The 11,668-nt window shown below is 42.1% G+C and overlaps 1 protein-coding gene across 4 annotated transcripts in view; it reads right to left on the bottom strand.

The window, feature by feature from the left end:
- Positions 1 to 11,441, bottom strand: part of usp2a (ubiquitin specific peptidase 2a) — a 41,823-nt gene extending 30,382 nt beyond the window's left edge. For 2 of the 4 annotated variants that reach the window (XM_047593932.1, XM_047593936.1), the window contains exons 1-2: positions 9,521 to 9,634; positions 8,664 to 8,783 (exon numbers count right to left, since the gene is read on the bottom strand). The gene's annotated coding sequence lies outside the window, so the exon portion shown is untranslated. Of the gene's footprint in view, positions 1 to 8,663; positions 8,784 to 9,468; positions 9,635 to 11,203 lie in introns of those variants that run through there. The other 2 variants (XM_047593934.1, XM_047593933.1) reach the window with 2 other exon arrangements.
- Positions 11,442 to 11,668: the final 227 nt, after the last annotated feature.

Genomic DNA, 11,668 nt, shown 5'->3' with positions numbered 1-11,668 from the left:
AGCAACAGGCTGGACTGGAGGGACAACAGTGATGCTGTTTACAAGAGCTTTACAAGAGCTTCCTGTCTACTTTCTCAGGAAGCTCAGATCTGTGCAGTGAGTTGCTAGAGTCCTTCTATCAGTCTGTTGTAGTGACTCCCCTGTACTTTGCAGTGGTTTGTTAGGGGAGTCATCAGCAGGTTCAACAAATTAATCGGAAAGACTGGACATGTGATTGGTAGGGAGTTGGAGACGTTTGTCTCAGTGAGGGACAGGAGGACACTGGATAAACTGCTCTCGATTATGAAAAAAACAGTGCAATTCCCTTTTGTAATTAAACTTTTATGTGCTCTCATTTATTCCACGTTTATTCATCTTATATAAGGGTACCGTGTGCGTCTGTCTGGGACCCAGTGGCGTCCTTATATTATTATGCTTCTGTAGGCTTTTACAGTGAACGGCTGGCTCACCACTAGCAAGCTTGCTGATGCACTTTTTAGGGGTGACCTAATGCTTACGGAAGGCACTGCATCCCCAACTTGGCTTTAAATCACACCGACTAGGAAAACACTCTTCTGGCCCAGCAACGTCCTTTACAACATCTCTCTCTATGTCTGTCTGTCTGTCTGTCTGTCTGTCTGTTTGTGTGCGTCTCCCTGGGATATAATGGAACAACTCTGCTGTTTACTGTAGGCAAAGCCATTCAGCACAGTGTGTTCTTGTAGTGGCCCAAGCAGAGAGAGGACCTTGTTCACATGCGCAGCAGCATCTGAATAAATAAAAGTATCTGGTGTTGCTGATCCGTGTTAAGTTCGGTGAGGGAGGCTCCTGTTTCTTTAATCCGCCTCTCTGCTGTCTTCTCTCTATCCCTCTCTCTTACTGCTTCCCATCTTCTCTCACCCTCCTCCTCTGCATCCTTGCCTCCCCTCCAAGTGCACCTACTTCTCCTGAGTGTAATTTCCCTTCCTTCTGGGTCTCTATCGCTTTCTCCCTCTGCTGCTGCTCTCTCTATCGTTCTGTGACCACAGGTTTATCAATAATTCAGCACATGGATTTGGAATAGGCAGGCAGGCAGGCAGAGTACAGGAGACAGGTTATCACACACTGCTGGCTGAAATACACAGGCCAAGCATTTTGCCAGCAAGAACAGCGTTACCTAGGCCGACTTTAAGACAACTAGCTAGGCTTTGTAGATGCAGTGGTATTGTGGTGTAGTGTAGTTTGGTAGTGTAACACAGATGGCATCAGTACAACACTGACATCACCAAATAGTTCTGTGACCAGGATGAAGTCAGGGTCTGGATTTACTCTCCACCAGCTCCTTTGTCAGTTACTGGAGCCAGATAATAACTAAGTTGGGACAATGTGGCAGGAAGCTTGGCCTCAACTGAGGTGGAACAAACCAGTGACAACCACCACAAGACAAATAGTCCCAATACACTATTAGGGCATGTTCAGTCCTGGCAATAACATCCGTCCTGGGCAACTGGATCACAAGCGGTCAGCTTTAAATACAGTCGAGCACATACTGTGTGTTGAGGTTGTTTGACTGATGTGATCTCAGACCGCATTTGGAGTTTTTTGGTTACTATTATTATTATTATTATTATTATTATTATTAATAGGAAAAAAATAATAAAGGAAAAAAACACCATGATGTAGTTTAATTAGTGATGAGAGCCTTCATGGTTCTGGTACAGAGGTGGGTAGAGATCCATTAGGGAAGATGGCTGTTATAATATTCTACTGTCAAGTACAGCATCAATCAAGAGTAATATCATTCTGTATGTTGCCAGGAAAATACCATTTAACAGTTAATAACTGCTCTTGGCAAATACAACCTACAAATTATTTCAGAAAAGTAATAATTTTAATTTTCCAGCACACATTAGTAGTAACTAGTAGCAACTAGCACAAACAGACTTTTCATGTACTTTGATTTGTACAAAACTCATATGTTATTGCAAATTCCACAAGGTTGCAGTAGGTTGCAGTGGGTAGGTTTGTCACATCCTCATCAACACAGCAGCCCACATTTCCACTATGTGACTCCACACAGTGATGTCATAAAACGTGAGTGAAATTACAGTGACAATCCTGGATGATGTGTCGTACCAATTAGCTGTTTACTTTGAGTAAGACATGAGAAAGACACACGGTATAAATACAGTACATAATTAAAGCAGTGGTTGTTAAGTTAATGGTGAAACAATGTCAATCATGATACTAATCTAAACTTTCACACAAGTGTAGCCTGGGTGTCTTTTGATTCCTGACTGCACCATCTCAACCTTAAATTGAACCTTCCGCTGCTGCCCAATGTATGTATCTCTCTGCGTTCTTACTGTTGTGTCACATTTAAAGACAAAGCGCAACTGAGTAAAACAAGCTTGAGCTAGCCTGGTGGGCGAGCTGCTAAAAGTGAAGTGCAAACAGCAAGTCATACCCGTGGGAGTAACACCACAAAACATAGACACATTGCATTGATAAGATGGTATATAGCAAACTATGGATTTAACTTCTTAGAGGAGATGTCGCCACGGAAACAACAACACACACGCACGCGCGCACACACACACACACGCACACACACAGGCACGAGCATGTGCCACAAACACAAACACACTCTGGCTACTCTGCATTATCTGCCTCCCCTGAGGCTGTGCTAACCAGTAGTTACCACAGCTACCATGGCAACAAGCTGCATTTGTTTGCATGCTACAAACACATAACGGACTTAAAAGTAGCAACAGGGCATATTCCTCAGCCAATTTATACTTACTATCAGAACTATCAGACTGGTGGCTGGACGTAATGGTCTAAATTCCTATCCTTCCTTTAGAGAACCAAGGGAATGAGAAGTCTCTGCCTAAAAAGTTTCAGTGCAACTGGGACATAACAGAGCAGGATAAGATCTAATCAAATATTAGAGGTCAGAGAAAAGCAACACTGCACCACAGTGAGAGATGGTTCGTCTGCCAAGATTCAACTAAAGCTGTATTAAGAAAACTGTCGACAGAGTGGCAGAAGTGACTGCATGAGAGCGGTGCAAGAGAAGATTTTAGAAGCTGACTGCTGGCATCCTGTTGGCAAAGGGCTGAAGAGATAAGGTTTCACTTGCGGGGCAGGTTTCAGAAAACCAAGCTAAAAACTTTTTAGGAACCTCACTTTCACATGGTGGAATTTTAATTAATTAAAGAGCAATTCAAAGGCCAGAAAGCACTAGCAGCTGGGTCACATTAACTTCCTTACACATACACACACATTCCCTGTACGTTCACAACAAAAAAATAAACAATTGGTGCTAACATAGCTCATTCAAGTTTTTGTATGTATTGTATTTCTGTTCATGAAATAAAGAGGAGTGATCTGAGTGATTAAGGGCACATACTACATGGCTACCAACTCCTTGAGCTGTACAGGTTAACAAGACCTCTTTTGCATGATATTCCCAACGCTGTATTTCCTCAAATTTCCTGATGGTTTCTACTGTCTATACACGGCAAAATAAAACAAATATGTACAAAAAAGCATTGTAAAAATGACAATATGGAAATGGTTGTGCCTACTGACCCCAGACCAGTATCGCCCAGCTCAATAGAACACTTTAGCATCTTTCAGCTCATTGAGTTTTTCTATTTTCTGTTCCCTCACTCTGTTCGTCTTCGCTCTAATGCTACTAAATACTGGACTGCCACTATAGAACCACTTAATTAATACTGCGCATGTCACCCTTGTCTCACCAGAACTGTGATATGTCGGCACATTGATGACAGGACGTTAACGATGGATCTTTTGAACTCTAAGGTTTATGCCATCACATCCAGCAGATGCTCATTCAGACTGGGATCTGCCGACACTTTAGGCTCTTTGTCATGTTCCCGAGAAGTTTTTGCAGTGTGGCCATGATGTATTTTAATGCTGGGGGAGGCCGTAGGACATGAATGCCAGGTAAGGTTTTCTATTTGAATATTTCATAGTAATGGGATATTTTCTTTCATAATTCTCTGGTAAAATTCTGAATGCACTGGTCCATCAACGATGACATGACGTCCTGGCCAAGATTCAGCAAAAACAAAGTCATTACCACCTCCATGTTTCACAGACAGGATGAAGTTCTGTTGTTTAGTCTTATTTGAGCCTCTTATTTAAACCAAATAATTCTACTTTGTTCACATGATGTTTGGAAAACTGAAATGTTCTTTTTGGAGAGCAGTTTGTTCATCCATAATACTATACACACCACAGTAGTTCAGTGTTCTCCTAAAGGTGGATTCATGAACATGAACATTAGTCAGTGTTAGAGAGGACTTCAGTTGCTTTAGAAGATACTCTCGGTTCCTTTGAGATCTCTCAGCGAATTCCGTCTCTTTCTTTTGGAGGCAGAATAGCCGTCCTCCTCCTGGCCTATTAGAGAGCAAAGCCAGTCTCGAGTGCATTAGGAGAGTGTGTGTGATGACGCAGGATGCAGAGGCCGTCGTACCCTCAGAGGTGACACTGTATGAATGTAACATCAGCGCAGACACTCTGTGGTGAGTTGGACTGAGAGCGTGTGTGTGTGTAGAGAGACGATGTACTACACTAAATGATTTGCTCAGTCTTGGCTGAGTCAGTGTAGTTCTGAGGCGAGTGCTGCGATTTCATGTAAAAGTCCATTTCAGTGCTGCGTCACACACACCTAGATCGATGAACATTAACAGAAAAACATTTAGGCAAATGACGGTGCAACAAGTAGCTTAATGGTTTACTTTGTTATAGCACCAATTGAGGATTTTAATGCATTTACGTTCACCTGAAACCAAACTGTTTCACATTAAGTTGGGTCATTAGCCTGGATTATATTCTCTCACCATTTCCCATATGATCAATTAAACAGTGCTTGCGTTTGTTCATTTTTACCATATCTATGAAATGTTATTACCTAAAGCTGCTGCAAACTATGCATTATTCATCAACCCCTAATTCAATTGGCTAGAGGTGTGGCTTGGCTTCTTAATGAATAATGCAAATTTACTTCGGTTGTATCTTTGCATAATGGCTGAAGTTGGAGAAAGACGATCATATAAAGCAGTTGGACCAAATCAACCAGCACTTGGTGATAAGTAGAAAAGATTGTGTCCATAAATGAATTTCAGTCATCTCTGCCATAAACCTTTCCAGACTGGAAGGTGGTGTAATGACCATTTAAGTCTATAAGTATAGTATATAAGTATATAAGTTATATACTTATATAGGAATGATCCCAACGATATCCTAAAGCTTATCTTCCAGCACATTCGTTTATTCAACAATATAACACTATTCATTAACAGGTAACAGGTGTATTGTAGTGAACAGTGAGTGGGTTTGTAAAAGTCTATCACAGAGACCAGTTACTTTATGCTGATGGAAATGCAGAAAAATGTAATGTTGATAAATGTGAAACCAAAACAATAAGCTGAAACAGATTAAAAAATACTCCATGAAAAAAGTCCCTAACAAAACAAGCATTCCTTTTCAACTTCATTTCCACCTACTAAATTTCCACCTAATAGGAAAAATGTGCCAACTCATATCAGATCAGCTGTGTTCAGACCTGGCATTAATATATGTCTCTATATGTGTCTTGAACAACTGCTTGAGATCCAGTCACTATAGATAAAGGAATAGAAATAGAAAATTGTAACAGCTTGTCTCCAGATAATAGAACAAGACCTCCTGCTGCGTCAGAACCACGGACAGCGCTGTACTTGACATGGGAATGTCACAGGCAGCTAAGTTTCTTTAGTCAGTTAACAGCTACAAGTACTTTTGTCTTTTCTGGTGATCAGTCATAGTAGCTGTGTTTTTTTGTTTTTGTTTTTTGCAAATGAATAGGACAAAATTCCACTCATGCAATGTAGTCTCGGTGCATGTCTGCTAACACTACTAAAGGAATGTGATAACAAGTGACCCAGACCACCTTCAAATGAGGTCTCGCCTGTCTGGGCTTCCTTGTAACACCTAAACAAACCATCTGACATTTAGTTGTCAGTGTCACAGGCATCTAAATGTAGGCAAATCACCACAAATCAAGACATACCATATAGCAGACGTATTGCAGATGTAGTGTTGTTCTCACTGGGAACTAAGTAAGAAATCAACATGGACACCAGGGGATCTCTACGCCACTGGGTTTGGCTTGGTCTTACTGGCTGCCATATATATACCCTGAAATGTGAGCAGATAAGAGACTGCTGATGTCTGTGAAGGCCACAGTGACGCCTCTGCCCTCCCCCTTCGCCTGCTACAACTAGTTGCCAGGCATGTTAAAACTAGGCTTTACTACTTCTCTATTCCGGCAAAGTTGAATCATCCCCAAGCTATTCTAACCACCCATTAAATGCCATTCAAACACGTTTGTTTACCACCAGTCGAATCTAGCATGTGGCAGCGCAGTGCAAGAGTTATAAGAAATTAAATGAAGATAAAATGAAGAAGAGGAATGCACAGTGTTGGCGCAAGATTACACAGAGGGAGTACCAAATAAAGCCACACAATTAAAGTGGTAACTAAAACATCTGCTTCATAAAAATGCTCTGGAAGAAGAGCTTTAATTAACTGTGCTACTGCTAACCCCTCCAGTGGGGCCTTAAAAGGCTCTGGAGCACTGTCATATTACATTTCCCATCCTTGAACATACTTTTTGAAACTCTCAAAAGATCAGGTCAACTCTCCAAAACACAGCATTCAAAGGTTATAACTGAAGAGCAAAGACTGAGATTGAGTTTTCAGTATCTTCTGGTAACCCTCATTAAAATTCTCCACAACACAAGCAAAGATCTACAATAAGGAAACCTGGAGAGGAACAGCCAATTAACATTTATCACTACCACCATCTGTTGGTGACTCACACAAGAGGCTGTAAACACAGCCATGACCTCAGAGAGGGCTGGATCTGTAGGATCTAGTGATCCAGTGATGCTCCAGCCTCTGCAGCTGACTGGCATCATGCTTTATTCATTGAGCTAATCATTTGGTCAGTTGGACAAGATTATTATTTCACCTCTGCCAGTCCAGTGAGTGCTGGGAGATGAATCAGATAAACAGAAATGGAGTTAAATGAAGTAGTGACTAAAGCCTTAATTCAAACGTGGAGCATGATGAACATCACTGACAAAGAGCCAAACATCAGCACGGATACAGCTTCTCTGGGCGTCACTGTCAATTACTTAAAAAATTCCCTCCTCTTGTACCATTTCTATTTATTTATTTATTTCCATTCTAATTTCTGCAGACATGGGGAAAAACAGAAATGATCCTAAACAGAAATCTATTAGATAGGCTCAGACAAAAGGTTGGAGACCCTGGAACAAAATTTGACATATGTGTACAAGAACCTTTCAACCACACATGCCAGTGTCATCATTAAAATACATTTCATTTTCCATCAGAGAGCAAGTTGATCACTTAAACCATAAAATGTTCAGATTTATTTGAGTAGCATTTAGGTATCTCACAATTAAAAGTTGATCTGGACCATTTTTATAATTGTTAGCATAGCCCCCCTCCTTTCATGGCAATATCTCAATGAGGTAGACACATGTGCACAACTTAACTGTGACAAACACCCAAATACTATAACGATTGCTGTGATTATGATAGAATAAATACTAAGTATGACGTGTTACTGTTGGAACTGGCAGTGTTATCTGGTGGGCAAGCTTTGGACACTGTCTCTAAATGAACTTTCTTGTTTGTGTATTGGTCAATATAAACACATATATTGGCAAGAACCTTACACTGGCTGATTTAGTGTCCTGGATGATTCCTCTGCCTGACTGTACTTGATGTTGTATCAGTGAATACACTATTACTTAAACTTAATTTGTTAAATAAAAATAATGAAGTTAAAGCAGAACTTTGAGCTTTGTGTACAATCACTTAAATTGGTCCATTTTATCCCCAGTACACAAGCCAAAATAACAATATCATCTCTTCAGCTTAGATCTATGGAAAAAGTCATCTGTGCTTTCATCACATTAACACTTTATTCACTGATATAAACAACACTTCTGTACCTAAATTTCAGATGCCGCTGAACTCCACAGCAAAGCTTTTAATAAGAACTGAACAAAGACACATGCATCTTCCAGGCTTTAGCTTTTCTTCAACTTGGTCAAGTGTTTCTGTATTTAAATGCCTTGTTGTGCCCTCTGACATCTCATCAGAGCACGGACGTACAGCTCTCCCAAGAGCAACAATAATTGCCTTTCTGACTTTGTCTTAGTAACCTTTCTTTATACCTTCCTAAAAAAATCGTAAATTCCAAATTCACTACATAAATTATCATCTTTCGTTTTGATGAAATATGAATATCCTGTTAGTGTCATAGTGTAAATGTTATAGCTGTATTACTGTAAAGTGAGAAGGAACTGACGTGCGGCATCAACTTTCTGGTTTAGTTATTCCTGTGAGTCACTGAGAAAGCTGATGATACATATCACGTCACTTATTTTTCAGGACTTTTCTTAACTTTCTTTGAGGAAAGGAATGACCAATTCTGCCGTGATGCATCTGAGCCATGCAGTTAGTGGCGTAACTCTCCGACATGACTGACAAGCACTCAGGGATACTTAAGAGTTCGCTCTGACAGCTGGGACAGCATTTGTGTGTGTAAAAGTATGTGTGTGTGTGTGTGTGTGTGTGTGTGAAGTGTGAACTACCTGCTGTATTTGTAGCAGTGTGTCAGTCGCTGTAGACTGTGATCGCTCTAGGGCAGCTCATCCTACTGTTGCTACCCCACAGTGTACAGACACTCACGGGCTCGGTGACGCTGATCGCTCCTGTGGAAACACACAGACAAGTTGCATGTCATACCATTCAACACAAAAGGCGGCACAATTAAACAGCAGCATCATTAAAAAAAATAAATAAATAAACAGACAGACAGACTTTCTGTTGACTGATGAAATTTGTGAAATGACGGACAAATACATATGTCAAACACAGCTACTCTGTACAAAAGTCTCCACCCGAGAACAGCAAATGCAGCATGAGAGAAACATAATGCGGAAATCAGCATACTGCATCTGTTTCAGGTCGTCTCTCATTCAACGTGCCGTGGAACATGCAGGCCAAATGCCAACACGATTCCAGATTTCACATCCAAGCATTAAATATTAATGACGCATCCTTCAGGACGGATTATCAAATCCTGAAATGTTGCTCAGTTATAAAGCTCAGGTAAAGAGAATCTTTGATTCCATCTTATAAAACTTCACTAGTTCACTTGTTTCAAAGTTAAACGTTTCACCACCACAACCAGATAGCACTGTAAGGTACATATTTTCGTTATCAAATGGCATATGCCCTAAGCCAGGAAAGGTGATCTCAGTTCTTTCACTCATGCTAGAAAAATCCAGAACTTTCTGAAATGTTATCCTCGGTCCTGGTCTCTTTGTGAAGATCGATGCTACAGCTGAGCAAACAGTCCACACCTTTGCATTCAGTTCATAAACAGGTACCTACAAGAAGAAAAGGGAGGAAGAGTGGCGGTTTAGCTGGTGGTTGAGAGGCTCACCCTTGTTGTTCTGAGCGGCCCGGCCAACAGGCAGAAAGCGGAGGGGTGCTACTGGGACGCCGTGGCCCCAGAACGCAAGAGGATAGTTTGAGCGCTGCGATCCAGAATGCCACAGATCAAGTTACAGAGCCGGTAAATATAGCAGACGCCTATGACCTCTACGGGTCACTCAACACTCACTGGCATTCCAGTTTGCTCTTAAAGGACTAGCACTGGAGCTTTTTATAAGCCAAGCTGGGTAAGCATCAAACCCACCGGGGTGCTGTAGCCAGCAGATTGGCTGCTTTCACAGAAATTAAAGTCTGAAGTGAGGGACTGAAGATTTAGTGGATGATTCATCCACAAGCATGTCTGAGTTTCTCCATAATAGGGCGACTGTACAGCAAGTGGTATGGAAAATGTACACACACCAAACTGTCTTTCAAAGTCATTTGCTGGCTCCTTCAAAGGTGAAATTTATGACCTCTTTGATTATAACTGCACAGAACGCACCTCAGCTCAGTGTGCCTATATCTGCTACACGTGATGTCCATTTAATCTAAAGTCAAGATTCCTCTACACTGTCTCATTAACTTTTTATTTTATTTTATTTTTTTTGTTTTTCACACGCAGCCGCGACAGCGGGGAGCGAAAAACACGTCAGCACCAAATGGCCAAATGAAGTCGAGTATTTTCTAGCACAGGAACACAGTTGACGTATGTGTGCAAGACAATGGAAAAAGACAGACGTAGCTCTGTGGCGGACGGTGTCTCTGTGAGGGGTATAGCGTTACATGACGCTCAGAGGAGATGGGACGACAGGACACTGGTACCGGAGCTCCGTGCCCTGCGGTGTGGCTGACCGTGTGCGCGTGTGCGAGATCCGATACTAATATCAGAACATTTTTGAAACACTTGCTCATAAGGAGTGGAAATAACGTGAATCCACGCGTGATTAGATCACCAGTCAGAGCCCGGGAGCGTTGCTTGGTAATGGAAGCGGTCAGTGAAGGGGGCGGTGAGGAGGCAGAAACAGCAGAAACTTACCCTCCCTCCCTCCCTCCCTCCCTCGAGCCCACTGGACTAAAAGGAGGCATAAAGTTAATACAGCGCATGTTAACAACAATGTCTAACATTTCCCCCGCTGTGTGACCTCAGTGAACGCCCCGCATCGGTTAGTTAACGAGCCATCCGGCTAAGCTAAATCAAGTAAATAGTATCGTCGTAGTCAAGACAGCAGTGGTTTGTCACAGTCACAGACCACTACGGTGTAAGCAAATTGTAGGGCAGCTTAAAGACGACGAACTGTGCACATTTCACGGGTAAATACGACAGCACCTTCACATTTGCAAGGGCACCATTATCCCAGGCTTAGCCGCGTCCGACAAAATAACAAAGACTTAATTCGACGCTATCCGAACTTCTAGAGTTGGTTCGGTTGCTATTCTTTGCCGCAGCACACACTCCACTTATACTGAATTTTTTATTTTTTTTTTTGCAGTCAAATTTCAAGCCGAATGTTCCAGTGTTTTCCTGTGACTTCTAAAATGTGCTGAGTGGTTTTCCTTAAGCTATGTTATTCCTCCCCATCAAGGAGGCAGCTTAACACTGGCAGAGTTTGATGGGATTTTGGTCTGTGCTCCAGTGTCCACACCAAAGAGCAGCACCTATCAGGACTATGGTGGTGGTGCCGCATTCACTCACCCCACAGTTGGAGATCACCCCGATCCAAACGAGCAGCGAAACGCCCCCCAAAATAAGTCCCTTCCTGGCCGGTCTGCGCTGCTTTTTAGACCATTACTTGAAGCGCCGAGAAAGATGAACAGCAATATCGAGTGGCAGATATATGCTGTCAGGGGCTTTAATCGAGACTACGCTGGTATTCAGCCATATCTTCTGTCTGTCCCCTTGCAGTTGTAGAGTTTCGGCAACCAAGTAACGGTTCTTTTCGCTTTAATGGTGACGTCAGTCCGGCATCGGAGCTCATTTCTGATTGGTCCATGCTTTCCTCTGGACGTCACCGGCCATAGCAGCGGACCGCCTCCTACACCGTCGTCATGGTGACGAACGTAAACAGAAGAGATTTCTTTCATTGAACAAATGAGACGTTCAAACGTGTGGGAGAACAGGCCACATTTTTTTATCACTTCACTTTTCACCAAAGTTTTG

This window comes from Mugil cephalus, chromosome 9 (genome assembly GCF_022458985.1).
Source record: "Mugil cephalus isolate CIBA_MC_2020 chromosome 9, CIBA_Mcephalus_1.1, whole genome shotgun sequence".
NCBI lineage: Eukaryota > Metazoa > Chordata > Actinopteri > Mugiliformes > Mugilidae > Mugil > Mugil cephalus.
Note: the sequence above shows the minus strand (reverse complement) of the source record. Positions and strands in the feature narration are given on the sequence as shown.